We start from the raw sequence: 27,599 nt of genomic DNA on the forward strand, positions 1-27,599 counted from the left end.
ATGATGATGAGTGATATTGAGCATCTTTTCATGTGCCTGTTGGCCATCTATATGTCTTCTTTGGAGAAAAATCTATCATGTCTTCTGCCCATTCTTAAATTGGATCATTTGTTTTTTGGGTGTTGAGTTTTGTAAGTTCTTTATATATTTTGGGTACTAACCTTTTATTGGTTATGTCATTTGCAAATGTCTTCTCCCATTCCATACGTTGCCTTTTAGTTTGGCTGATTGTTTCCTTTGCTGTGCAGAAGATTTTATTTTGATAGTTTATTTTTGCTTTTGTTTCCGTAGCCTCAGGAGACATATCTAGAAAAAAGTTGCTATAGCTAATGTCAAAGAAGTTACTGCCTATATTCTCTTCTAGGATTTTTGTGGTTTCAGGTCTCACATTTAGATCTTTAATGCGTTTTGAATTTGTTTTTGTGTGTGGTGTAAGGAAGTGGTCCAGTTTGATTCTTCTGCAGGTTGCTGTCCATTTTTCCCAACACCATTTGTTGAAGAGACTGTCTTTTTTCCATTGGATATTCTTTCCTACTTCATTGAAGATTAATTGACCATATAATTGTGGGTTTATTTTTGGATTTTCTGTTCTGTTCTATTGATCTATGTGTCTGTTTTTAAAAAGTTTTTATTTATTTAAGAGAGAGAGAGAGAGAGAGAGAGAGAGCACAAGAGGGGGGAGGGGCAAAGAGGGAGGGAAAGGCAAATTCCCTGCTGAGCAGGGAGCCCAATGTTAAGGCTCAATCCCACGACCGCAGGATCATGATGTGAGCTGAAGGCAGATGCTTAACTGACTTAACCACCTAGGTGCCCCTCTGTGTGTCTATTTTTGTGGGAGCAACATACTGTTTTGATGACTATAGCTTTGTAATATAACTTGAAGTCCAGAATTGTGATGCCTCCAGGTTTACTTTTCTTTTTCAAGGTTACTTGGGCTATTTGGGGTCTTTTGTGGTTTCATACAAATTTTAGAATTGTTTGCTCTAGTTCTGTGAAAAATGCTGTTGGTATTTTGATAAGAATTGCATTAAAAGGGTAGATTGCTTTGCGTAGTATAGACATTTTAACAATATTTGTTCTTCCAATTCATGAGTATGGAATATTCTTTGTGTTGTCTTGAATTTCTTTCATCAGTTTTTTATAGTTTTCATATTACAGTTCATTCCCTTCTTTGGTTAGATTTATTCCCAGGTATCTTATTATTTTGAGTGCAGTTGCAAATGGGATTGTTTATTTATTATTTTGGGTGCAATTGCAAATGGGATTGTTTTCTAAATTTCTCTTTCTGTTACTTCATTATTGTTGTAGAGAAATCAACAGATTTTTGTGCATGGGTTTTGTATTCTCCTTATCAAATTCATTGATCAGTTCTAGTAGTTTTTTGGTAGAGTCTTTAGGGTTTTCTACATAGAGTATCATGTCATCTGCAAATAATGAAACTTTTACTTTTTCCTTACCAATTTGGATGCTTTTATTCCTTTTTCTTGTCTGATTGTTGTGGCTAGGACTTCCAGGACTATGTTGAATAAAAATGGTGAGAGTTTACATTCTTGTCTTGTTCCTGATCTTAGGGGAAAAACTCTGTGTTTCCCCATTGAGTATGATATTTACTGTGGGTTTTTCACATAAGGGCTTTATTATGTTGAGGTATGTTCCCTCTAAACCTACCTTGTTGAGGGTTTTTACTGAGAATGAATGTTGTACTTTTTAAAATATGTTGTTGACTTCAGTTTGCTAGTATTTTATTGGAATTTTTACATCTATGTTCATCAGGGATGTTGATCTATAGTTCTCTTTTTTATTGGTGTCTTTATCTGGTTTTGGTATCAGGGTAGTGCTGGCCTCATCGAATGAATTTGGAAGTTTTCCTTTATTTTATTTTTTTTTGAATAGTTTAAGAAGAATAGGTATTGGGGCACCTGGGTGGCTCAGTCGTTAAGTGTCTGCCTTCAGCTCAGGTCATGATCCCAGAGTTCTGGGATTGAGCCCCGCATCAGGCTCCCTGCTCCGCGGGAAGCCTGCTTCTCCCTCTCCTACTCCCCTTGCTTGTGTTCCCTCTCTTGCTCTCTCTCTCTGTCAAAATAAATAAATAAATAAAATCTTTAAAAAAAAGAATGGGTATTAACTCTTCTTTAAATGTTTGATAGAATTCACCTGTGAAGCCATCTGCTCCTGGACTTTTGTTTGTTAGGAGTTTTTTGATTACTGACTCAATTTCTTTGCTAGTTATCAGTCTGTTCAAATTTTCTATTTCCTTCTGTTTTAGTTTTGGGCATCTATATGTTTCTAGGAATTTATCCATTTCTTGTAAACTGTCCAATTAGTTGGCATATAGTTTTTCATAACAGTCTCTTATGATTGTTTGTATTTCTGTGGTATTGGTTGTTATTTCTCCTCTTTCACTTGTGATTTTTTATTTTTATTTTTTAAATTTTATTATGTTATGTTAATCACCATACATTACACCATTAGTTTTTTTTTTTAATTTTCATAAAACACTGATGAAATGTTGTTTATTCCAACAGAAAAGCATAAAAGGAATGTATGAGAAGATTAGTATCAGTTTGTTCTGGCTAAAAGTTTTTTTTTCTTTTTTTTATTGTTATGTTAATTCCCATACATTACATCATTAGTTTTAGATATAGTGTTCCATGATTCATTGTTTGTGCATAACACCCAGTGCTCCATGCAGAACGTGCCCTCCTCAATACCCATCACCAGGCTAACCCATCCTCCCAACCCCCTCCACTCTAGAACCCTCAGTTTGTTTCTGAGTCCATAGTCTCTCATGGTTCATCTCCTGCTCTGATTTCCCCCCCTTCATTTTTCCCTTCCTGTTATCTTTTTTTTTTTACATACAATGTTAAAATTTGCTTCAGAGGTACACGTCTGTGATTCAATAGTCTTACACAATTCACAGTGCTCACCATAGCACATACCCTCCCCAATGTCTATCATCCAGCCACCCCATCCCCCCCACCGCCCACCACTCCAGCAAACCTCCGTTTGTTTCCTGAGATTAAGAATTCCTCATATCAGTGAGATCATATGATACATGTCTTTCTCTGATTGACTTATTTCGCTCAGGATAATACCTTCCAGTTCCATCCACGTCATTGCAAATGGCAAGATTTCATTCCTTTTGATGGCTGCATAATATTCCATTGTATATATATATACCACATCTTCTTTTTTTTTTTTTAATTTTTTTATTCTTATGTTAATCCCCTTACATTACAACATTAGTTTTAGATGAAGTGTTCCATGATTCATTGTTTGTGCACAACACCCAGTGCTCCATGCAGAATGTGCCCTCCTAAATACCCACCACCAGGCTAACCCATCCTCCCACCCCCCTCCCCTCTAGAACCCTGTCTGTTTTTCAGAGTCCATCGTCTCTCATGGTTCGTCTACCCCTCCGATTTCCCCCGCTTCATTCTTCCCCTCCCGCTACCTTCTTCTTCTTTTTTTTTTTTCTTAACATATATTGCATTATTTGTTTCAGAGGTACAGATCTGAGATTCAACAGTCTTGCACAATTCACAGTGCTTACCAGAGCACATACACTCCCCAGTGTCTATCACCCAGTCCCCCCATCCCTCCCACCCCACCCCCCACTCCAACAACACTCAGTTTGTTTCCTGCGATTAAGAATTCCTCATATCAGTGAGATCATATGATACATGTCTTTCTCTGTTTGACTTATTTCACTCAACATAATACCCTCCAGTTCCATCCACGTCTTTGCAAATGGCAAGATCTCATTCCTTTTGATGGCTGCATAATATTCCATTGTATATATATACCACATCTTCTTTATCCATTCATCTGTCGATGGACATCTTGGCTCTTTCCACAATTTGGCTATTGTGGACATTGCTGCTATAAACATCGGGGTGCACGTACCCCTTCGGATCCCTACTTTTGTATCTTTGGGGTAAATACCCAGTAGTGCAATTGCTGGATCATACGGTAGCTCTATTTTCAACTTTTTGAGGAACCTCCATACAGTTTTCCAGAGTGGCTGCACCAGTTTGCATTCCCACCAACAGTGTAGGAGGGTTCCCCTTTCTCCGCATCCCCGCCAACATCTGTCGTTTCCTGACTTGTTAATTTTAGCCATTCTGACTGGTGTGAGGTGATATCTCATTGAGGTTTTGATTTGGATTTCCCTGATGCCGAGCGATATTGAGCACTTTTTCATGTGTCTGTTGGCCATTTGGATGTTTTCTTTGGAAAAATGTCTGTTCATGTCTTCTGCCCATTTCTTAATTGGATTCTTTGTTCTCTGGGTGTTGAGTTTGATGAGTTCTTTATAGATTTTGGATACTAGCCCTTTATCTGATATGTCATTTGCAAATATCTTCTCCCATTCTGTCGGTTGTCTTTTGGTTTTGTTAACTGTTTCCTTTGCTTTGCAAAAGCTTTTTATCTTGATGAAGTCCCAATAGTTCATTTTTGCCCTTGCTTCCCTTGCCTTTGGCGATGTTTCTAGGAAGAAGTTGCTTCGGCTGAGGTCAAAGAGGTTGTTGCCTGTGTTCTCCTTTAGGATTTTGATGGACTCCTGTCTCACATTGAGGTCTTTCAACCATTTGGAGTCTATTTTTGTGTGTGGTGTAAGGAAGTGGTCCAGTTTCATTCTTCTGCATGTGTCTATCCAATTTTCCCAACCCCATTTGTTGAAGAGACTGTCTTTGTTCCATTGGACATTCTTTCCTGCTTTGTCGAAGATGAGTTGACCATAGAGTTGAGGGTCCATTTCTGAGCTCTCTATTCTGTTCCATTGATCTATGTGTCTGTTTTTGTGCCAGTACCATGCTGTCTTGATGATGACAGCTTTGTAATATAGCTTGAAGTCCGGAATTGTGATGCCACCGGCTTTGCTTTTCTTTTTCAATATTCCTCTGGCTATGCGGGGTCTTTTCTGGTTCCATACAAATTTTAGGATGATTTGTTCCATTTCTTTGAAAAAAGTGGATGGTATTTTGATGGGGATTGAATTGAATGTGTAGATTGCTCTAGGTAGCATTGACATCTTCACAATATTTGTTCTTCCAATCCATGAGCATGGAACGTTTTTCCATTTCTTTGTGTCTTCCTCAATTTCTTTCATGAGTATTTTATAGTTTTCTGAGTACAGATCCTTTGTCTCTTTGGTTAGATTTATTCCTAGGTATCTTATGGTTTTGGGTGCAATTGTAAATGGGATCGACTCCTTAATTTCTCTTTCTTCTGTCTTGTTGTTGGTGTATAGGAATGCCACTGACTTCTGTGCATTGATTTTATATCCTGCCACTTTACTGAATTCCTGTATGAGTTCTAGCAGTTTTGGGGTGGAGTCTTTGGGGTTTTCCACATAAAGTATCATATCATCTGCAAAGAGTGAGAGTTTGACTTCTTTGCCAATTTGGATGCCTTTGATTTCTTTTTGTTGTCTGATTGCCGTGGCTAGGACTTCCAATACTATGTTGAATAGCAGTGGTGATAGTGGACATCCCTGCCGCGTTCCTGACCTTAGGGGGAAAGCTCTCAGTTTTTCCCCATTGAGAATAATATTTGCTGTAGGTTTTTCATAGATGGCTTTTATGATATTGAGGTATGTACCCTCTATCCCTATACTCTGAAGAGTTTTGATCAAGAAAGGATGCTGTACTTTGTCAAAAGCTTTTTCTGCATCTATTGAGAGGATCATATGATTCTTGTTCTTTCCTTTGTTAATGTACTGTATCACATTGATTGATTTGCGGATGTTGAACCAACCTTGCAGCCCAGGGATAAATCCCACTTGGTCATGGTGAATAATCCTTTTAATGTACTGTTGGATCCTATTGGCTAGTATTTTGGTGAGAATTTTTGCATCCATGTTCATCAGGGATATTGGTCTGTAATTCTCCTTTTTGATGGGGTCTTTGTCTGGTTTGGGGATCAAGGTAATGCTGGCCTCATAAAATGAGTTTGGAAGTTTTCCTTCCGTTTCGATTTTTTGGAACAGTTTCAGAAGAATAGGTATTAATTCTTCTTGAAATGTTTGGTAGAATTCCCCTGGGAAGCCATCTGGCCCTGGGCTTTTGTTTTTTGGGAGATTTTTGATGACTGCTTCAATTTCCTTAGTGGTTATAGGTCTGTTCAGATTTTCTATTTCATCCTGGTTCAGTTTTGGTAGTTGATACATCTCTAGGAATGCATCCATCTCTTCCAGGTTATCTAATTTGCTGGCATAGAGTTGCTCATAATATGTTCTTATCATTGTTTGTATTTCTTTGGTGTTGGTTGTGATCTCTCCTCTTTCATTCATGATTTTGTTGATTTGGGTCATTTCTCTTCTCTTTTTGATAAGTCTGGCCAAGGGTTTATCAATCTTGTTAATTCTTTCAAAGAACCAGCTCCTAGTTTCGTTGATCTGTTCTACTGTTCTTTTAGTTTCTATTTCATTGATTTCTGCTCTGATCTTTATGATTTCTCTTCTCCTGCTGGGTTTAGGCTTTATTTGCTGTTCTTTCTCCAGCTCCTTTAGGTGTAGGGTTAGGTTGTGTACTTGAGACCTTTCTTGTTTCTTGAGAAAGGCTTGTATTGCTATATACTTTCCTCTTAGGACTGCCTTTGCTGCATCCCAAAGATTTTGAACAGTTGTGTTTTCATTTTCATTGGTTTCCATGTATTTTTTTAATTCTTCTTTAATTTCCTGGTTGACCCATTCATTCTTCAGTAGGATGCTCTTTAGCCTCCATGTATTTGAGTTCTTTCCGACTTTCCTCTTGGGATTGAGTTCTAGTTTCAAAGCATTGTGGTCTGAAAATAGGCAGGGAATGATCCCAATCTTTTGGTACCGGTTGAGACCTGATTTATGACCTAGGATGTGATCGATTCTGGAGAATGTTCCATGGGCACTAGAGAAGAATGTGTATTCCGTTGCTTTGGGGTGGAATGTTCTGAATATGTCTGTGAAGTCCATTTGGTCCAGTGTGTCATTTACAGTCTTTATTTCCTTGTTGATCTTTTGCTTAGATGATCTGTCCATTTCAGTGAGGGGGATGTTAAAGTCCCCCACTATTATTGTATTGTTGTTGATGTGTTTCTTTGCTTTTGTTATTAATTGCCTTATATAATTGGCTGCTCCCATGTTAGGGGCATAGATATTTACAATTGTTAGATCTTCTTGTTGGATAGATCCTTTAAGTATGATATAGTGTCCTTCCTCATCTCTTATTACAGTCTTTGGTTTAAAATCTAATTTGTCTGATAGAAGGATTGCCACCCCAGCTTTCTTTTGGTGTCCATTAGCATGGTAAATGGTTTTCCACCCCCTCACTTTCAATCTGGGGGTGTCTTTGGGTCTAAAATGAGTCTCTTGCAGACAGCATATCGATGGATCTTGTTTTTTAATCCAGTCTGTTAGCCTGTGTCTTTTGATTGGGGCATTTAGCCCATTTACATTCAAGGTAACTATTGAAAGATAGGAATTTAGTGCCATTGTATTGCCTGTAAGGTGACTGTTACCGTATATTGTCTGTGTTCCTTTCTGGTCTATGTTGCTTTTAGGGTCTCTCTTTGCTTAGAGGACCCCTTTCAAGATTTCCTGTAGGGCTGGTTTTGTGTTTGCAAATTCCTTTAGTTTTTGTTTGTCCTGGAAGCTTTTTATGTCTCCTTCAATTTTCAGTGACAGCCTAGCTGGATAGAGTATTCTTGGCTGCATATTTTTCTCATTTAGTGCTCTGAATATATCCTGCCAGTCCTTTCTGGCCTGCCAGGTCTCTGTGGTTAGGTCTGTTGCCAATCTAATGTTTCTACCATTGTAGGTTACATATGTCTTCTCCCGAGCTGCTTTCAGGATTTTCTCTTTGTCTATGAGACTCGTAAGTTTTACTATTAGATGTCGGGGAGTTGACCTATTTTTATTGATTTTGAGAGGGGTTCTCTGTGCTTCCTGGATTTTCATGCCTGTTTCTTTCCCCAAATTAGGGAAGTTCTCTGCTATAATTTGCTCCATTATACCTTCTGCCCCTCTCTCTCTTTCTTCTTCTTCTGGGATCCCAATTATTCTAATGTTGTTTCATCTTATGGTATCGCTTATCTCTCGAATTCTGCCCTCATGATCCAGTAGTTGTTTAACTCTCTTTTTCTCAGCTTCTTTATTCTCCAGCATTTCATCTTCTATATTACTGATTCTCTCTTCTGCCTCATTTATTCTAGCAGTTAGCGCCCCCATTTTTGATTGCACCTCATTAATAGCCTTTTTGATTTCTACTTGGTTGGATTTTAGCTCTTTTACTTCTCCAGAAAGGGTTTCTCTAATAACTTCCATATTTTTTTCAAGCCCAGCTAGTATCTTTAAAGTGATGATTCTGAACTCTAGATCTGACATCGTACTAATGTCCATATTGAGTAGGTCCCTGGCAGTCGGTACTGCCTCTTGTTCTTTTTGTTGAGGTGATTTTTTCCGTCTCGTCATTTTGTGCAGAGGAGAATAGATTAATGAGAGAACAAAATGCTAGCAGAGTAACCACGTCCCCAGAAAATATACTCTAAACAAATCAGAAAAGACCTGAAGCAGTGGGATAAGAAGGGGAAAGAGAGAAAAAAGAAAAAGAAAAAAAAAGAAAAAGATAAAGATAAAGATAAAAACAAAAACAAACAAAACAAAACAACAACAACAAAAGAAAAACCAGAATGTGATCAAATATGATCTATATGGTATATAGATCAGTGCCACACACTAGATTTGGGGTGTGTTTTGGTCTTTTAGAAGAAAGTGTCTCCCAAAATTTTAAAGAAAGAAAAACTTACATATGTACAAAAATAAGGGTTGATATGATGAAGGGATGGAAAATGACTGTAAAAATGGAAATTATAAAAAATTTTATAAAAGGAATTGATAAGAAGTTGTTTGAAAAAGAAAGAGGATTTAAAAAAAGAAAAAAGAAAAAGAAAAAAAAAGGGGGAGGATGTGATCAGGCAGGGGAATAGAAAACACCATATACTAGAGATTTAGGGTATATTTTAATCTGTTAGAAGAAAGTATCTCAAAATTTTAAAGAGAGAACAACTTATATATATAAGCCAAAAATATGGGTAACTACTATGAAGGGATAGAATATGACTCTAAAAATGAAAAATAAAAATATTTTTTTAAAAAAAGGGATTGATAAGATGTTGTTTGAAAAAGGGAAAAAGAAAAATTCAAAAAGAAATAAAAAGACAAAAAGACAGTTAAAAAAAATTAACTTTAAAAGACTAAGGAATCATGGTAAAAAAGCCGTGAATTCTATGTGCAGTAGTCCCTTAGCGCTGGAGTTCTGCTGTTCTCATTGATCGGTAAACTTGGTCTTGGCTGGCTGTTCTCGCTGATCTTCTGGGGAGGGGCCTGTTGCCGTGGTTCCCAAATGTCTCTGCCGGAGGCGGAATTGCCCCGCCCTTGCCCCCTCCCGGCTAAGTAATCTGCTCGGGTTTGCTCTCCGGGGCTTTTGTTCCCTGCGAGCTTTCCGTACAGCTTTGGAGGCGGAGAGTGAAAATGGCGGCCTCCCAATCTCTGCCCCGGAGGAGCCGAGAACTCAGGCCCACTCCTCAGTGAGCCCCCAGAGAAAAGCCGTCAGTCACTCCCGTCTCCCCGGTCTGCAGCTGCACTCCGTGCTCAACCGGCCTGTGACCACGCGTTTCTATCTCTGGCACCCGACCCGGTCTGGAGTCTCCAAACCCAGCAGATCCCTGCGGTGCACTCCCGCGCGGCTCCTCCCGGGGGAGGAAGGGGAGTCTCCCCGGATATGCCGCTTGTTGGGTCCCTGCTGGAGGAGCAGGGGCCCGACTGGGCCGCGGATCACGGTTTATGGCAACCCCGAGCTGAGAGCCCGCGCCTGGGCTCCGCCTCTGCAGCCGGCTTCCCTGCTCCGTTACCTGGGAGCTCTGCCACACTCAGGCACCCCCGGTCTTTCTGTGACCCCGAGGGTCCTGAGACCACACTGTCCCGGAGGGTTCCACCCCCCGCTTAGCCACCAGAGTGACGTCCCTCAGCGGAGCAGACTTTTAAAAGTTCCGATTTTGTGCTCCACGGCTCTATCACTTGCCAGAAACGGCCGACGGAGGCCCCTCCCCCGCCGTCTATCCTCCCGAATATCGCCGCGGATTCACTTCTCCGCACCTCCTACCTTCCAGAAAGTGGTCGCTTTTCTGATGAGAGAGTTGTTGCTCTTCTTTTCTTCGATCTCCTGTTGGGTTTGTAGGTGTTCAGAATGGTTTGATCCCTATCCAGCTGAATTTCTGAGAGGAGACGAAATCCAGGTCTCCTACTCCTCCGCCATCTTGCTCCGCCCCCCCCTATACCACATCTTCTTTATCCATTCATCTGTCAATGGACATCTTGGCTCTTTCCATAGTTTGGCTATTGTGGAATTGCTGCTATAAACATTGGGGTGCACGTACCCCTTCGGATCCCTACATTTGTATCTTTGGGGTAAATACCCAGTAGTGCAATTGCTGGGTCGTAGGGTAGCTCTGTTTTCAACTTTTTGAGGAACCTCCATACTGTTTTCCAGAGTGGCTGCACCAGCTTGCATTCCCACCAACAGTGTAGGAGGGTCCCCCTTCTCCGCATCTCCGCCAACATCTGTCGTTTCCTGACTTGTTAATTTTAGCCATTCTGACTGGTGTGAGGTGGTATCTCATTGAGGTTTTGATTTGGATTTCCCTGATGCTGAGCGATGTTGAGCACTTTTTCATGTGTCTGTTTGCCATTTGGATGTCTTCTTTGGAAAAATGTCTGTTCATGTCTTCTGCCCATTTCTTTGGGTCTAAAATGAGTCTCTTGGAGACAGCATATCAATGGGTCTTGTTTTTTTTTATCCAATCTGATACTCTGTGTCTTTTGATTGAGGCATTTAGCCCATTTACATTCAGGGTAACTATTGAAAGATATGAATTTAGTGCCATTGTATTGCCTATAAGGTTACTGTTACTGTATATTGTCTGTGTTCCTTTCTGGTCTATGTTACTTTTAGGCTCTCTCTTTGCTTAGAGGACCCCTTTCAATATTTCTTGTAGGGCTGGTTTCATGTTTGCAAATTCCTTTAGTTTTTGTCCTGGAAGCTTTTTATCTCTCCTTCAATTTTCAATGACAGCCTAGCTGGATAGAGTATTCTTGGCTACATATTTTTCTCATTTAGTGCTCTAAATATATCATGCCAGTCCTTTCTGGACTGCCAGGTCTCTGTGGATAGGTCTGTTGCCAATCTAATGTTTCTACCATTGTAGGTTATAGATCTCTTCTCCAGAACTGCTTTCAGGATTTTCTCTTTGTCTCTGAAACTCGTAAGTTTTGCTATTAGATGTTGAGGTGTTGTCCTATTTTTATTGATTTTGAGGGAGGTTCTCTGCACCTCCTGGATTTTCATGCCTATTTCCTTCCCCAAATTAGGGAAGTTCTCTGCTATAATTTGCTCCAATATACCTTCTGCCTCTCTCTCTCTTTCTTCTTCTTCTGGGGTCCCAATTATTCTAATATTGTTTTGTCTTATGGTATCACTTATCTCTTGAATTCTGCCCTCGTGATCCAGTAGTTGTTTATTTCTCTTTTTCTCAGCTTCTTTATTTTCCATCATTTGGTCTTCCATATCACTAATTCTCTCTTCTGCCCCATTAATCCTAGCAGTTAGAGTCTCCATTTTTGATTGCACCTCATTAATAGCCTTTTTGATTTCAACTTAGTTAGATTTTAGTTCTTTTATTTCTCCAGAAAGGGTTTCTCTAATATCTTCCATGTTTTTTTCAAGCCCAGCTAGTATCTTTAAAATCATCATTCTGAATTGTAGTTCTGACATCTTACTAATGTCTGTATTGATTAGGTCCCTGGCAGTCGATATTGCCTCTTGGTCTTTTTGTTGAGGTGATTTTTTTCCATCTTGTCATTTTGTCCAGAGGAGAATAGATGAATGAGAGAACAAAATGCTAACAGGGTAACAACGACCCCCCCAAAATATACACTAAACAAATCAGAAGAGACCTGAAACTGGGGGAAAAGAAAGCGAAAGAAAGAAAAAAGGAAAAAAAAAGAAAAAGAAAAAGATAAAAACAAACAAACAAACAGAAAAACCAGAATATGATCAAATATGATCAGGCTGGTGCATAGATCAGTGCCACACACTAGATTTTGGGTGTATTTTGGTCTGTTAGAAGACAGTGCCTCCCAAAATTTTAAAGAAAGAAAAGCTTATATATGTACAAAAATAAGGGTAACTATGATGAAGGGATGGAATATGACTGTAAAGATGAAAATTATAAAAGATTTTATAAAAGGAATTGATAAGAAGTTGGTTGAAAAAGAAAGAAGAGGATTTAAAAAAAAAAGTGGAGAGAATGTGATCAGACAGGAGACTAGAACAAAGCCATACACTAGAGATTTAGGGTATATTTTGATCTGTTAGAAGAAACTGTATCCCAAAATTTTAAAGAGAGAACAACTTACATATATATACCAAAAATAAGGTTAGCTACTATGAAGGGATAGAATATGACTCTAAAAATGAAAAATAAAAAAGATTTTTTAAAAAAGGGATTGATAAAATGTTGGTTGAAAAAGGGAAAAAGAAAAATTCAAAAAAAAAAAAGATAGTTAAAAAAAAATTAACTTTGAAAGACTAAAGAATCATGGTAAAAAAGCCATGAATTCTATGTGCATTATTCCCCTAGCACTGGAGTTCTGCCATTCTCATTGATCGGTAAACTTGGTATTGGCTGGCTGTTCTTGCTGATCTTCTGGGGGAGGGGCCTGTTGCCATGGTTTTCAAATGTCTTTGCCAGAGGTGGAATTGCCCCGCCCTTGCCGGTCTGGGCTAAGTAATCTGCTCCGGTTTGCTCTCAGGAACTTTTGTTCCCTGAAAGCTTTCTGTAGAGCTTTGGAGGACTAGAGTGAAAATGGTGGCCTCCCAATCTCTGCCCCAGAGGAGCCAAGAAGTCGGGTCCCCACTCCTCAGTGAGCCCCCAGAGAAAAGCAGTCAGTCACTCCCGTCTTCCCAGTCTCCAGCTGCACTTTGTGCTCACCCGGCCTGTCACTGAGTGTTTCTATCTCTGGCACACCACCCCGTGTGGAGTCTCCAAACCCAACAGATTCCTGCAGTGGGCTCCCGCGCCACTCTTCCCCGGGGAGGAAGGGGAGTCTCCCCGGATCTGCTGCTTGTTGGGTCCCTGCTGGAAGAGCAGTGGCTCGACTGTGCCTCGGATCATGGTTTATGGCAAACCTGCGCTGAGAGCCCGCGCCTCGGCTCCATCTCTGCAGCCGGATTCCCTGCTCCGATACCTGGGAGCTCAGCCACACTCAGGCACCCTCTGTCTTCCTGTGACCCGAGGGTCCTGAGACCACACTGTCCCAGAGAGGGTTCCACCCCCTGCTTAGCCACTGGCATGATGTCCCTCAGCAGAGCCAACTTTTTTTTTTTTTTTAAGATTTTATTTTTTATTTGACAGAGAGAGACACAGTGAGAGAGGGAACACAAGCAGGGGGAGTGGGAGAGGGAGAAGCAGGCCTCCCGCTGGGCAGGGAGCCGATGCAGGGCTCGAGCCCAGGACCCTGGGATCATGACCTCAGCCAAAGGCAGATGCTTATCGACTGAGCCACCAAGGCGCCCCAGCAGAGCCAACTTCTAAAAGTTCTGATATTGTGCTCTGCTGCTCTATCACTTGCCAGAAGCGGCCCATGGAGGCCCTCTTCCTCGCCATCTATCTTTCTGAATATCACGTTGGATTCACTTCTCCGCTTGTCCTACCTTCCAGATAGTGGTCACTTTTCTGTTCAGAGAGTTGCTGCTATTCTTTTCTTCGATGTCCTGTTGAGTTCATAGGTGTTCAGAATGGTTTGATCCCTATCTAGCTGAATTCCTGGGACCAGACGAAATTTAGGTCTCCTACTCCTCTGCCATCTTCCCCTCACTTGTGATTTTGAGTCTTTTTTCATTTTTTCTTGATTAGTCCAGCTAGAGGTTTATTAATTTTATTGATTTTTTCAAATAACCAGCTCCCAGTTTCATTGATCTGTTCTATTGTTTTTTAGTTTTATATCATTTATTTCTGTTCTAATCTTTATTATTTCTTCCATTCTGCTGGTTTTAGGTTTTGTCTGCTATTCTTTTTTCTAGCTCCTTTAGGGACAAGGTTAGATTGTTTATTTGAGATTTTTCCTGCTTCTTGGAGGTAGGCTTGTGTTGCTATAAACTTCCTTCTTAGAACTGCTTTTTGCTGCATCCCAGAAGTTTTGGACCAATGTGTTTTCATTATCCATTTACTTGTTGAAAATCTGAATTATATCCAGTTTTTTGCTCTTGTGAAATAAAGTTGCTATGAACATTCACATGTTTAGGATCCTTTAGAAATATGTTTTCAATTTTCTTGGCTTAATACCTAGGAATACAATTGATGAACAATGTGATAAATATATATAACTTTAACAAACTACCAAAATATTTTCCAAAGTAGCTGTACTATTCTGTATTCTTATCAGCAATATATGAGAATTTTTAATTTTAGCAAAAATGGTAGATATGTTCATGAGTGATATTTGAAGTTATTCTTTCTTATTATTTCTTTGGTTTTCATATAAAGTTAATGCTGGCCTCACCAAATGACTTGTGGAGGGGTTCCTCCTCATATTTTCTTCAAGAGTTTACTTTTTTAACTGTTTGATAGAATTCACCAGTGAAACCATCTGAACTTGGCTTTTTTTTTTTTTTCCAGAAAAGTTTTAAACTATGGGTTAAATTTCACTGAGGGATGTAGGGCTATTCAAATCATGTATTTATTCTTGAGTGAGCTTTGGTAATTTGTTTATCTCAAGAAATTTTTTCTACATCATCTACGTTGTTGGATTTTTGGCATAAAGTTGTTCATTTACATTTCCTTATTATCCTTAATGTCCATAGAATCTATAGTAATATCCCTTCTTTCATTCCTGATATTTGTAACTTGTGTTTTTCTTCTTGGTCTGTTTTTTAAATTTATCAATCTTTTCAAAGAACCAGCTTTTTGTTTCACCAATTTTTCTCTAGTATGAGAGCTAAAATAAGAAGCAGGGGAGTGCCTTGTTCAACCTTAGCTAAGAACTAGCCTATGATATGACTCAAATTTTTTATGGTTCTGTGCTTGTCCATGAATGACCCCCAAAGTGCCCTGAGTACTGATTTGGGTATTGCAAATAAATTTAGTGAGTAGATGAATTTGCAAATATGGATTCTGTGGATGATGAGACTTGATTGTAATTGAGTCTACTATTAATAGAGAGGGATTTTGGCAAGGCATGATTTGGGGAAGGAAAGTGGGATACAGTGCATTCTAGCATCCATATTAAAATAAACAGAATATTACTCATTTCCTTCTCAGGGCTGAGGTGGAGAAGATGAAGAACTATAGGTATTCTTTAATAGAACCCAGGCTATAGATCTTTGGATTAGGTGGATTTTTTTTTGCTTTAGCTTCATATGCATAAAAGTCTTCACATTTAGATTTTTGATGTTATTTTCAAATAAATTTATTCATTTAGTAACAAAAATACTTGGATGGAGTTGAAATAAGATGTTCGTTCATCCACAGTTTAAAATATGTGTTTGAAACTTGTTCTAGAATTTCATTTTTAAAATGAATCTCAAAATTATAAATAGCTAGACCTTGCTTCACTTCTGAGAGATCATCCTTTTCCCTTTGGATGCAGAAGAAGAAGAGGGAAGGGGATGAATAGGAAGGGCAGGTAGTGAATGTTTGAGGTAGAAAACTCAGCCGAAGATGACCTTAAACTCCCAAAGAAGTGTACATCACAGCTTTCTGAAATCAGAGGTGGGCTGAGGGGCTGTGAGGTTGGACACCTGAAGCAGCTGCCATAGTATTTAGTACCCCCAGGGCTTAGAGAGTTTAAGCAACTTGGCCAAGATCACAGTAAATAAGTGTTAGAGCAATACTGTGTAGAAATCTTTGTATTTTAACCAGAAGTAAAAAACCTTGGATCCAGTCATAATTTGCCACTACTTAGCTATATGACCCTGCACAAATCATTTAAGCTCTGCTGGCCTGTGTCTTTATCTGTAAGATGTGAAGCTGGAATACTCAAGGTCCTTTGTGTGATATAAATTCATTTAATGTTAAAAGTAGTAGAATTTGGGGCACCTGGGTGGCTCAGATGGTTGAGCGTCTGCCTTCGGCTCAGGTCATGATCCCAGGGTCCTGGGATCGAGTCCCGCATTGGGCTCCCTGCTCAGTACAGAGCCTGCTTCTCCTTCTCCCTCTGCCATTCCCTCTGCTTGTGCTCTTCTATCTCTCTGTCAAATAAATAAATAAAATCTTAAAAAAAAAATATATATATATATAAAAAAAGAGAAAAGTAGTAGAATTTAAGAGCACTTGGGTAGCTCAGTCAGTGAAGTGTCTACCTTTGGCTCAGGTCATGATCTCAGGGTCCTGGGATGGAGCCCCTCATTGGGCTCCCTGCTCAGTGGGGAATCTGATTATCCTTCTCCCTCTGCCTCTCCCCCCGCACCCTCTCATGCTCTCTCTCTGTCTCAAATAAATAAATAAAATCTAAAATAAATAGTAGAATCTAGAAAACAGAGTTAACAGGGAAGATGCTTGTTTCTTTTTGAATAGAAAGAATATTTTTTTTCTAGCGAAGTCCAAATGATTTTCTATTTTTAATAGATAAAGTAGATCTTATTAAGTATTTATAGAAACTGCAGATTGCTCAGAGATACAATCCAATATCTCATTTGATACTGGCAAGAGACAAATGATGCCTCAAACTTTAACAAATGCTTAAGCCAATTCAGTGAATAAAGGAATCCATCCATACATTGCTTGAATGATATGATTTTGGGGGCTACTTGAGAAAATTAAGTTTTTCTAAAATCTTTATAGCTGAGGCCTAAACCATGCACCCACCTATTTTTTTTTTTTAAATAGGCTTCACACCCAGCATGGAGCCCAATGTGGGGCTTGAACTTTCGACCTAGAGATCAAGACCTGAGCTGAGATCAAGAGTCATATGCTTAACCAGCTGAGCCAGCCAGGCACCCCATCCATGCATCCTTCTAAATGTAAGTTCTTTCAGTCATCAGTGTTATGTCTTGACTCTAGAATAACTACAGAAGGAAGAAAAAGGGGGCAACTAGAGATTATAGCTAGTAATTCTTAGCAAGGACTCATTACATCATGGAATTCCATATTTTCTTTTGCATCTGTTTATTTTGAAAAATTTTAAGCACCAAAAAGTTGAAAGAATACTTCAGTGAATACCCATACACCCTCTACTTATATGCAACAATTGTTAACATTTTGTCATATTTTCCTTATTTCTTCTATATTGAATTTGTGGTGGAACCATTTGAAAGTAAGCTGCAGATATCATAAATCACTCCTATATACATCAGCATGAATCACTTTAAGAATAAGAACATTCTCAGGGCACCTGGGTGGCTCAGTTGGTTAAGCGACTGCCTTCGGCTCAGGTCATGATCATGGAGTCCCTGGATCGAGTCCCGCATCGGGCTCCCTGCTCGTCAGGGAGTCTGCTTCTCCCTCTGACCCTCCCCCCTCTCATGTACTCGCTCTCTCTCATTCTCTCTCTCTCAAATAAATAAATAAAATCTTTAAAAAAAAAAGAATAAGAACATTCTCCTACACATATATAATACTGTTATCTAAATTAACAGTAGTTCTATATTATTTAATATTGAATCCATATTCATATTCTGTTATATTAAATAACAAACATCTAATATCCAGTTTAATATTTAATATCCAGTCCAATTTTTCCAACTGTCCCAAGAATGTCATTTATATTTTTATTTTTTTGAATCATGATATAATTGAGATTCATGCATTGCATTTGGTTATTATGGATATTTAGTATTTCTTAATCTAGAACATTTACTTTTTTGTTGTTATCATCGACTTCTAAAGAGTTCAGGCCAGTTGTCATGTAAAAATCCCCAAATTCTGGACTTTTCTGATTTCTCCCTTACAGTGTTATTGAACTTGTGCTGCTATTTCCTATATTGTCTATAAATTGTAAGTTAAGCCTATAGGCTTGACTAGATACAGGTTAAACATTTTGGAACGAATATTTTCACATATTATATATTTTATATTGCAACATATGATGAGACACTGAAGGTCTGGTTGTCTTGCTGTTAGAAACTCAAGGTTGGTCACTTAGTTAAGGTGGTAATTACTAGGTTGCTGTATTATAAAGGTACATATTTTGCTTTGGAATTTATAAGTAATCTGTGGGGAAAGACTTGGTACCAGAAGACAATTTTTAACTCACTGGTTTTAGTGTTCATTGAGAATCCCAAATCAATTTTTACAGTAGGGATAGAAATGTGGTAAGATTCTGATTTCCATGATTACTTTTACATTTATTATGAAATAAAAGCTTTCTTTTTTCACTCCTTTGTCTTTCTTTCTTGAGTTTAATTATGGGTTTATGGATACTTATTTATTCAGTGCATTACAACCATTACAATAATTGTTTTTGAGGTATGTATTTGTTTCAGAAGCCAGTGGAAGCCCCTTCAAGCTGGCCTCTGGGTCTTTTTATTATGACTCTTAGTCTTTGAGTGCTTTCTTACACTTTTTGACATAACAAGATGCCCTTGTCTTGTCCTGTGCATTTCCTTTCCAAAACCTAAAATCAGCTTTGTTTTTGCAAGGAATTCCAGTGTATATATTAGTGGAGAATTAGAAATCAAGACCTAGGGGCTAGATATCTTCATTCCTACTGACTGTTCTTGCTTTCTGACTCTTTTCAGTGGACAGACATAGGAATATATTTTTAAAAGTTATGAGTTCATATCAATGTTTGTAATTAAAATTTAACATTACAGCATTTTTCTCTATTTTGTTTCTATTTATTTATTATTTATCATTTTTTCTTCTAAGTTTTAATTTAAATTCAAGTTAGCATATAGTGTAGTGTTGGTTTTTAAAAGTAGAATTTAGTGATTCATCACTTACATATAATGCCCTGTGCTCATCACAACAAGTGCTATCCATAATGCCTATCACCCATTTAGCCCATTCCCCCACCTACCTCCCCTCTAGCAATCCTCAGTTTTTTCTCTATAGTTAAGAGTCTCTTATGGCTTGCCTCCCTCTCTGTTTTTATATTATTTTATTTTCCCTTCTCTTCCCCTATGTTCATCTGTTCATTTTGTTTCTTAAATTCCACATGGGTGAAATTATATGGTATTTGTCTTTCTCTGACTTATTTTGCTTAGCATAATACACTCTAGTTCCCTCCACATTGTTGCAAATGGTAAGATTTCATTCTTTTTGATGGCTGAGTAATATTCCATTGTATATATATGTATATACACACCACATCTTCTTTATCCATTCATCAGTTGATGGACATTTGGTTTCTTTCCATAATTTGACTATTGTTGACAGTGCTAATATAAACACTAGGACACATGTATCCCTTTGAAATAGTGTTTTTGTATCATTTGTGTAAATACCTAGTAGTGCAATTGCTGAGTCAATGGGTAATTCTATTTTTAACTTTTTTTTAAAGATTTTATTATTTATTTATTTATTTATTTATTTATTTATTTATTTATTTATCAGAGAGAGAGAGAGAGAGAGAGTACATCCATGTGTGAGAACAAACAGGGGGAGCAGCAGGCAGAGGGAAAAGCAGGCTCCCTGCTGAGCAAGTAGCCCAATGTGGGACTTGATCCCAGGATCCTGGGATCATGATGTGAGCTGAAGGCAGCTGCATAACCAGCTGAGCCACCCAGGCATCCCCTACTTTTAACTTTTTGAGGAATCTCCATACTCTTTTCGAAAGTGGCTGTACTAGTTTGCATTCCCACCAAGAGTGTAAGAGAAATCCCCTTTCTCTGCATCCTTACCAACATCTGTTGTTTCCTGCATTGTTAATTTTAGCCATTTTTACAGGTGTGAGGTGTTATCTCATTGTGGTTTTGATCTATATTTCCCTGATGATGTGTGGTGTTGAGCATTTTTTCATGTGTCTGTTAGCCATTTTGTATGTCTTCTTTGGAGAAGTGTCTGTTCATGTCTTCTGCCCATTTCTTAACTGGATTATTTATTTTTTGGATGTTGAGTTTGATAAGTTCTTTATAGATTTTGGATACTGGCCCTTTATCCAATGTCATTTGCAAATATCTTCTCCCATTCTGTAGGTTGCCTTTTTGTTTTGTTGATTGTTTCCTTCACTGTGCAGAAGCTTTTTATCTTGATGAAGTCCCAATAGTTCATTTTTGCTTTTGTTTTCCTTGCCTCTGGAGACATGTCTAGTAAAAAGTTGTGACAGCCGAGGTCAAAGAGGTTGCCGCCCATGTCCTCCTCTAAGATTTTGATGGATTCCTGTCTCACATTTAGGTCTTTCATTTATTTTGAATTTATTTTTGTGTATGGTGTAATAAAGTGGTCTAGTTTGATTCTTCTGCATGTTGCTGTCCAGTTTTCCCAACACCATTTGTTGAAGAGACAGTCTTTTTTCCATTGGATATTCTTTCCTGCTTTGTTGAAGATTAGTTGACCATATAGTTTTGGGTCAATTTCTTTGTTCTCTATTCTGTTCCATTGATCTATGGGTCTGCTTTTGTGCCAGTACCATACTGTCTTGATGATTAAAGCTTTGTAATACAGCTTGAAGTCCGGAATTGTGATGCCTTCAGCTTTGTTTTTCTTTTTCAACGTTCCTTTGGCTATTTGGGGTCTTTTCTCCTTCCATACAAATTTTAGAATTGTTTTTTCTAGCTCTGTGAAAAATGCTGTTTTTGATATTTTGATAAGGATTGCTTTGAATGTGTAGATTGCTCTGGGTAGTATAGACATTTAACAATATTTTGCAAATTTCACTATGATGTGTCTTGGTGTTGACCTGTTTTGTTGATTTTGAGGGGAGTTTTCTGTGCCTCTTGGACTTACATGCCTGTTTCCTTTCCAAGATTAGGGTAGTTCTCAGCTATAATTTGTTCAAATAAACCTGATGCTCCTTTCCCCCCTTTTCTGAAATGCCTATGATACTGTGCTTTATGGAATTGCTGAGTTCCCTGAGTCTACATTCATGATCTAATAGTTTTCTTTCCCTCTTCTTTTCAGCTTCATTATTTTCTATAATTTTATCTTCTGTATCACCTATTCATTCCTCTGCTTCTTCCATCTCATTATGATTACATCCAGTCAGTTTTGCATCTCAGTGATAGCATTTTTTGGTTTCAGTCTAACTAGGTTTTAGGTCTTTTATCTCTGCAGCAAGTGTTTCTCTGGTGTCTTGTATGCTTCTTTCAAGCCCAGCTACTGTTCTTATGACTGTTGTTCTAAATTCTTGTTCAGATATATTGCTTATATCTGCTTTGACTAAATAGCTGGCTGTGATTTCTTTCTTTTTTTTTTTTAAGGTTTGTTTATTTATTTTTAGAGCAAGAGAGTGAGCATGAGCAGGGAGAGAGACAGAGAGAGAGGGAGAGAGAGATTCTCCAGCAGCTCATGACCCTGAGATCATGACCTGAGCTGAAACCAAGAGTCAGATGCTGAACTTACTGAGCCACCCAAGTGCCCCCCCCCACCCCCATCCCAGCTGTGATTTCTTCTTGATCTTTATTTTGGGGAGCATTCCTCCATCTTGTCATTTTGTTTAGCTTTATGTCTTTGCATGTAATGAAAACTTGTTATGTTTCCTGTTCCTGAGAGTTATCCTATATTAAGAAGGGGCCATATACTGTCCACGGCCTGGCACTTCTGGAAGTGTTTTTCTGGTGTATGCTGTGTGCACTTTACTATTGTATTTTGGCTGCTCTTTTCCACAGGTCAGTTCTCTGCAGAGTTCCTTCTTACTTGCAGTGGGTAGCATTTGGATCTCTAATTAGGTGTGCTTTGATTTGTTAAAATAAGCCTGGAAAAAAAAAATCCAGATCCAAAAAAAGAGAAAAGGAAAAGGAACAGAACAAACAAACAAAAAACTCTAAGCCTGATTGCAAAGAAAAAGAAAGAAAGAAAGAAAGAAAGAAAAAAAAAGCATGATCCAAAAAAAGAGAAAAGAAAATGAAAGAAAGAAACAAACAAACAAACAACTATACACCTGATTCCAAAGGGGGGGGGGGGGAGAAAAGAAAAGAAAAAGAAAGCCTGGTCCTATTTCCACCAGAACTGAAGCTGATGCTTGGAGCACTCTATGATCAGTAGACTTGGTGTATGCAGGGGTCTGTGATGGTCTGGGAGAGAGGCCCACTGTGCTGGCTCACAGTCCACCTGCCCTAATAAAGATGCACCTGCCAGGTGCAGGGGTGCAGGGTTTGGTGTAAGCAATTCCAGCCTCCACTGGGGACACTGTTTGCTCTCTGAAGTCTGACCATGCTGGTGGTGGGGGGGTGGGGTGGGGAATGGCATCACACTGCTTTCTCGTTCCCAGAGAGGGGAGCCCAGGCCTGCTGCTGTTCAGGAAGCCCTCACAGATAAGCAAACAATCTCCCCTCTTGCATCCCAGGCTTCCATTAGATCCCTGCCCTCACCCTGTTTTTGCCTGGGATGTTGGCATGTCTGGGGCCACAGTTCTCCTGTGTTTTATTTCTGGTGTGTGGCTGGGATTCAAAACTCCAAATCTTAAAGGATCCTGCATGGTGAGGGCCCACTCCCCTCCTCTGGAGAAGAGCCTTGCTGAGCTCTGTGGGGGCTGTTTCATCCTAGAAAAACAGTTGCCCGGTGCTCAGGTGCTTGGAGTTTATGGTGAAGCACAGCAAAAAGCAGTGACAAGATTACCTGCTCTCTGTGTGCATCTCTGTCCCCTGCCTATGAATCGCTGCTCAGTGGTGCCCTACAGGTCTTTTGTCCTTAGAGAGGCAATATATCCTCTTCCAAATGTATGCCAAGAAGGGGAACATTCTCTCCCAGTGCAAACCAGGGGATCCCTATACCTCAAGCCTGCTCCAGGCCTCCAGCCTCCTCCCCAGGAGCACTACCGTGGCCACCTGGCTCAACTCCAGCAAATGGTGGGGACTTTGAAAACCTCAGAATTTAAGCTCCATTGCTTGCAAAAGCTTGCAATAGTCAGTTCCTCTCAACTCCTCAGTCAATGTTTTTGGGCAAGTGTTTAAGTTCTGTCCCTCTAATTGTGCAGATTGTTCTCTTAATCCTTAGATCTATTTCCTAGGTGTTCAAAATGATTTGATGTTAATCTAGCTGTGTTTGGGAGGTGGGTGGGGGGATGGGGCAACAATGCCCTCTTTGATGGGCATTAAGGAGGGCACGTGATGTGATGAGCACTGGCTGTTATATGCAACTGATGAATTACTGAACTCTACATCTGAAACCTAATGATTTACTATATGGCTAATTTGATTTAATTTAAGTAAAAAATCTAGCTGTGTTTGAAGGATGAGGCAAGCCCAGGGTCCCCCTCCTACTCCGCCATCTTAACTCCCTTCCTAATATATTATCTCTCTTATTTTCTATGTTTTCTCCTACATATGGAATTGGGGAAGAAGAATAGGGAAGAGGTGGGAGCCATTTAAGGGTGTGGTTTCAGGCGAAGTCCCTCCAGGAGAAGCTTCAGCCTAATCCTGTAGGGGATCCCTGGAGGGTTTTTTTTTTTAAATTTTATTTTATTATGTTTTGTTAGTCACCATACCGTACATCATTAGTTTTTGATGTCGTGTTCCATGATTCATTGTTTGCATATGCCACCCAGTGGTCCATGCAATACATGCCCTCTTTAATACCCATCACTGGGCTAACCCATCCTCCCAACCCCCTCCCCTCTAAAACCCTCAGTTTGTTTCTTGGAGTCCATAGTCTCTCATGGTTCATCTCCCCCTCCGATTCCCCCCCCTTCATTTTTCCCTTCCTTCTCCCCAATGTCCTCCATGCTATTCCTTATGTTGCACAAGTAAGTGAAACCATATGATGATTGACTTTCTCTGTTTGACTTATTTCACTTAGCATAATCTCCTCCAGTCCCATCATATTGATGTGAAAATTGGGTATTCATCCTTTCTAATGGCTGAGTAATATTCCATTGTATACATGGACCACATCTTCTTTATCCATTCGCTGTTGAAGGGCATCTCGGCTCTTTCCACAGTTTGGCTATTGTGGACATTGCTGCTATGAACATTGGGGTGCATATGGCCCTTCTTTTCACTACATCTGTGTCTTTGGGGTAAATACACAGGAGTGCAATTGCTGGGTCATAGGGTAGCTCTACTTTTAATTTTTTGAGGAACCTCCACACTGTTTTCCAAAGTGGCTATACCACCTTGCATTTCTACCAACAGTGTAAGAGGGTTCCCCTTTCTCCACAACCTCTCCAACATTTGTTGTTTCTTGTCTTGTCAATTTTTGCCATTCTAACTGGTATAAGGTGGTATCTCAATGTGGTTTTGATTTGAATTTCCCTGATGGCTAATGATGATGAACATTTTTTCATGTGTCTGTTAGCCTTTTGTATGTCTTCTTTGGAGAAGTGTCTGTTCATATCTTCTGCCCATTTATTGACTTAATTATTTGTTTTTTGGGTATTGAGTTTGAGAAGTTCTTTTTAGATCCTGAATATTAGCGCTTTGTCTGTAATGTCATTTGCAAAAATCTTCTCTCATTCTGTGGGTTGCCTCTTTGTTTTGTTGATTGTTTCCTTTGCTGTGGAGCCCTGGAGGTTAAGTTAACTCTGGGAGTGGGAGTGTGTCCAGCTTTTACTCCCACCCTCAGGCAAGGAGCTGGACTTTTTTTATTCTACATTTGTCCATAGTTGGTCAAAGACTGTTCCAGAGGAAAGTAAATTCTAGGCACTCTAGTTCTCTGCATCTGCAGGTAAGAGTCTGACATTGTCTGCTATAAATTATCACCCTGGTTTAAAATGGAGTTATTTTCCTAACCAACATTTTATAAAAGTAGCCATAAACATTGATAACAATCAACTATAAATGATAGTTCCATATTTAGTAAGACCCTCTAAAGTGTGTTTAAACTGAATATCAAATAAATGTATATTTCAGATGGTGCCCATCATTGTGTGCAATACAAAGTTATTTTTAATTCCTGCTTTATTTCTACTGCAACAAATCAGAATCCACCTTCAATAAGGTCATGATATTCATAAGGGGTTCTCTCTGAGAAGAATTTTTGTGTGGGGGACTTAGGACAACCTGGTGGGTTTTGAGAAATGGATTCAGAAATTTGTTTGGCTGTCCTATTCTCATTGTTCATTTCCCTGTAGAAGAGAGGCAGTAAAGATCACTCAAGAGCTCTTCTATATTGCCTTGGAAACAGCCTTTACATTTTCTTGAGCTGCCCTCTCATCAGCAATGGCAGTTTTACCTTATTCCTTGACATGAAAAAGCAGATCCATCTTCAACTTGTACCAGTTGACTGATTTGCATTGACTTTTCTCATTCTTTGCTTCAACCATGTACCATTGCTTTTCAGCATCAAAAAGACAAATGCAGGACAAATTTAGCATAAGTCTCTGAATCAAAACCTTTCCTTCTCAGCCATAGATTCTGTCCTTTGCCCATAACAGAGGATCACAATCATTTCCTTAGAAGATTAAAATGTATATTATATTGAAGCAGTTTTTTTCCAACCAACATAATAGGGCTTACCTCTCCCTCTCACCACTTTTCTTCAAAATAGTCCTCTTGGGAGGCCATTTGTTTATTCCAAATAATTTAGGAACTAACTCATCCATTACAGTCATCACATAAAATGTCATAGGCTGGGTTCTCCAGAATTGGATGCTTTCAGCAGGGTTTGGGGTAACATGTTTATCAGGGCTCAACATCTGTGAAGGGAAGGGGCAAAGCAGGATTGGGCAGAGGGAGAAATTGAACTGTGATGCAGGCCTGACAAAACATCAACCAACCTGGGGCAGGCATCTGTGCTGTGGGGCAAGTATGCTTCTAGGGTGTCTTGCTTCAGACCAAAATGACTGTACCTTTGTACCCCTCCTTGTTCATTTACTAGAAATAGGCTGCCCCTGGAATAGCATGACCACTGGTGAGGCAGCTCTCTGTGGCTAAAGCAAACTCTGAAGCAGTTGATTCCTGGATGCTGTCCTGATGATCACAGTCCCCAAGCTGGACATCAAGTCCTTCCTTTAAGGGAGATTTGGGGTGGATATGCATATGTTCATATCTAGCACATAGAACCAGTTACAAGTCCAAGGAAAAACTGGATCTTACTACAATATTGTTATGACCCATGTTCGACTTTACTGAATGTTAGGATTGGAATGTTTCTAGGGATTTTCTGGCTTAACCACTCCCCTTTTCCACCTTTTACAGATATTTAACATTTAACCCCTGAGACACATACCAAAAGACAGAAGGTGGGGGCATGATGCTTCCTGTACCCCATTCTACCCACCCAACAATTAGCCCTTCTACCCACCTCTAAGGAACACAAGTGGCTTCACCATCTCATGTTTTTTTCCTCACTTAGATTAACATAAGAAGGGACAAAACCCTAAGGGAAAGAGAAGAGAAGGATGGTAAAAATTGGGAGGAAAAGACTTCTTTGGGATTATAACTGTGATTTGTGAGAATTATCCAGAAAAACCTAGATCACTCCCCAAAAGCTGACGAATAATTGGAGACCTAAACAGCCTTCATCAAAAGGTGCTCTGTCTTTCCACCTATTGAAACTCTTGCACAAATTATGTAAAGATTTAACTAGGGAAAATGTAATAAAAAGGGGGCCTCCTTAGCTGGTATTAATGGCCAGATCTGTGAATAGGTCATCTCTTAACTCCCCATTCTCTCAACAGAGTAGCTATGTGGTAATTCTCATAAATCATTCATTCATTTGTCCATCAAGTGTATTTTGAATGCCTACCATGTGCCAGGCTCTGGGGAGAGAGTGGAGAACTATACTATGGCATAAAGTGGTTCCCAGCCAAAGTTGGCTGAAGACTTAGCCAACACTCCTGGCTGTTTCCCTCTGATTTTGACATCACTTTCCAAGTTATGCTAAACCTATTAATTTGCATGAAAGTGTTCTAAAGCTTAATGTGACAATTTTATTTTCCTTTTTAAACATCTCATTTTCTAATCCAAAATCTCTCTATTCAGGGTCTAAGGGAAGCTGAGGACTGGCTTTCACTGCTGTTTTTCCTCCCTTCCTCATCCCATTTTTTCTTCTCTGTCTGCTCCTCTCTCCTTCCTTTGCTATTTGCGCTCACACTCAAGATTCTTAGGAGGGCCTGCAGTGTACTGATGGGGGTGGTGGTGAGGAGTGGGGAAAGGAAAGTGAGGATTGGGGAAGTCTTCTGAGGCTCCCATCAAGAAGGATGGTAGACTGAAGTCATAATAGCTAATGTTTGTATAACAGCAATGGTGTGCCAGCAACTGTGTTAACTTCTTGACTCCTTACAGCAACCCAGTGAGTTAAAATTCTTCTGGCATTTTAAAAATTGTTTTTAATTGTTGTTTTATAGATGAGGAGACCAATACACAGAGGGGTTAAGGGACTTGCCTAAAGTCACACAGATAATTGTCAGAGTCAGGATTGAATTCAGGTTCTTTTTTTTTTTTTTTAAGATTTTATTTATTTGATAGAGAGAGACACAGCGAGAGAGGGAACACAAGCAGGGGGAGTGGGAGAGGGAGAAGCAGACT

The 27,599-nt window shown here is 39.4% G+C and overlaps 1 long non-coding RNA gene across 1 annotated transcript in view; it reads left to right on the forward strand.

The window, feature by feature from the left end:
• The window catches only part of LOC135361577 (uncharacterized), an 89,480-nt gene extending 71,925 nt beyond the window's left edge, over nt 1–17,555 (forward strand). Inside the window, exon 3 of the long non-coding RNA XR_010405017.1 lies at nt 16,921–17,555. This is a non-coding gene — a long non-coding RNA (uncharacterized LOC135361577). The remainder of the gene's footprint in view (nt 1–16,920) is intronic.
• Nucleotides 17,556–27,599: the final 10,044 nt, after the last annotated feature.

The sequence above is a fragment of the Mirounga angustirostris genome, unplaced genomic scaffold, assembly GCF_029215605.1.
Source record: "Mirounga angustirostris isolate CCGP_5_RB_7025 unplaced genomic scaffold, mMirAng1.0.hap1 SCAF_9, whole genome shotgun sequence".
In the NCBI taxonomy this organism is placed as follows: domain Eukaryota; kingdom Metazoa; phylum Chordata; class Mammalia; order Carnivora; family Phocidae; genus Mirounga; species Mirounga angustirostris.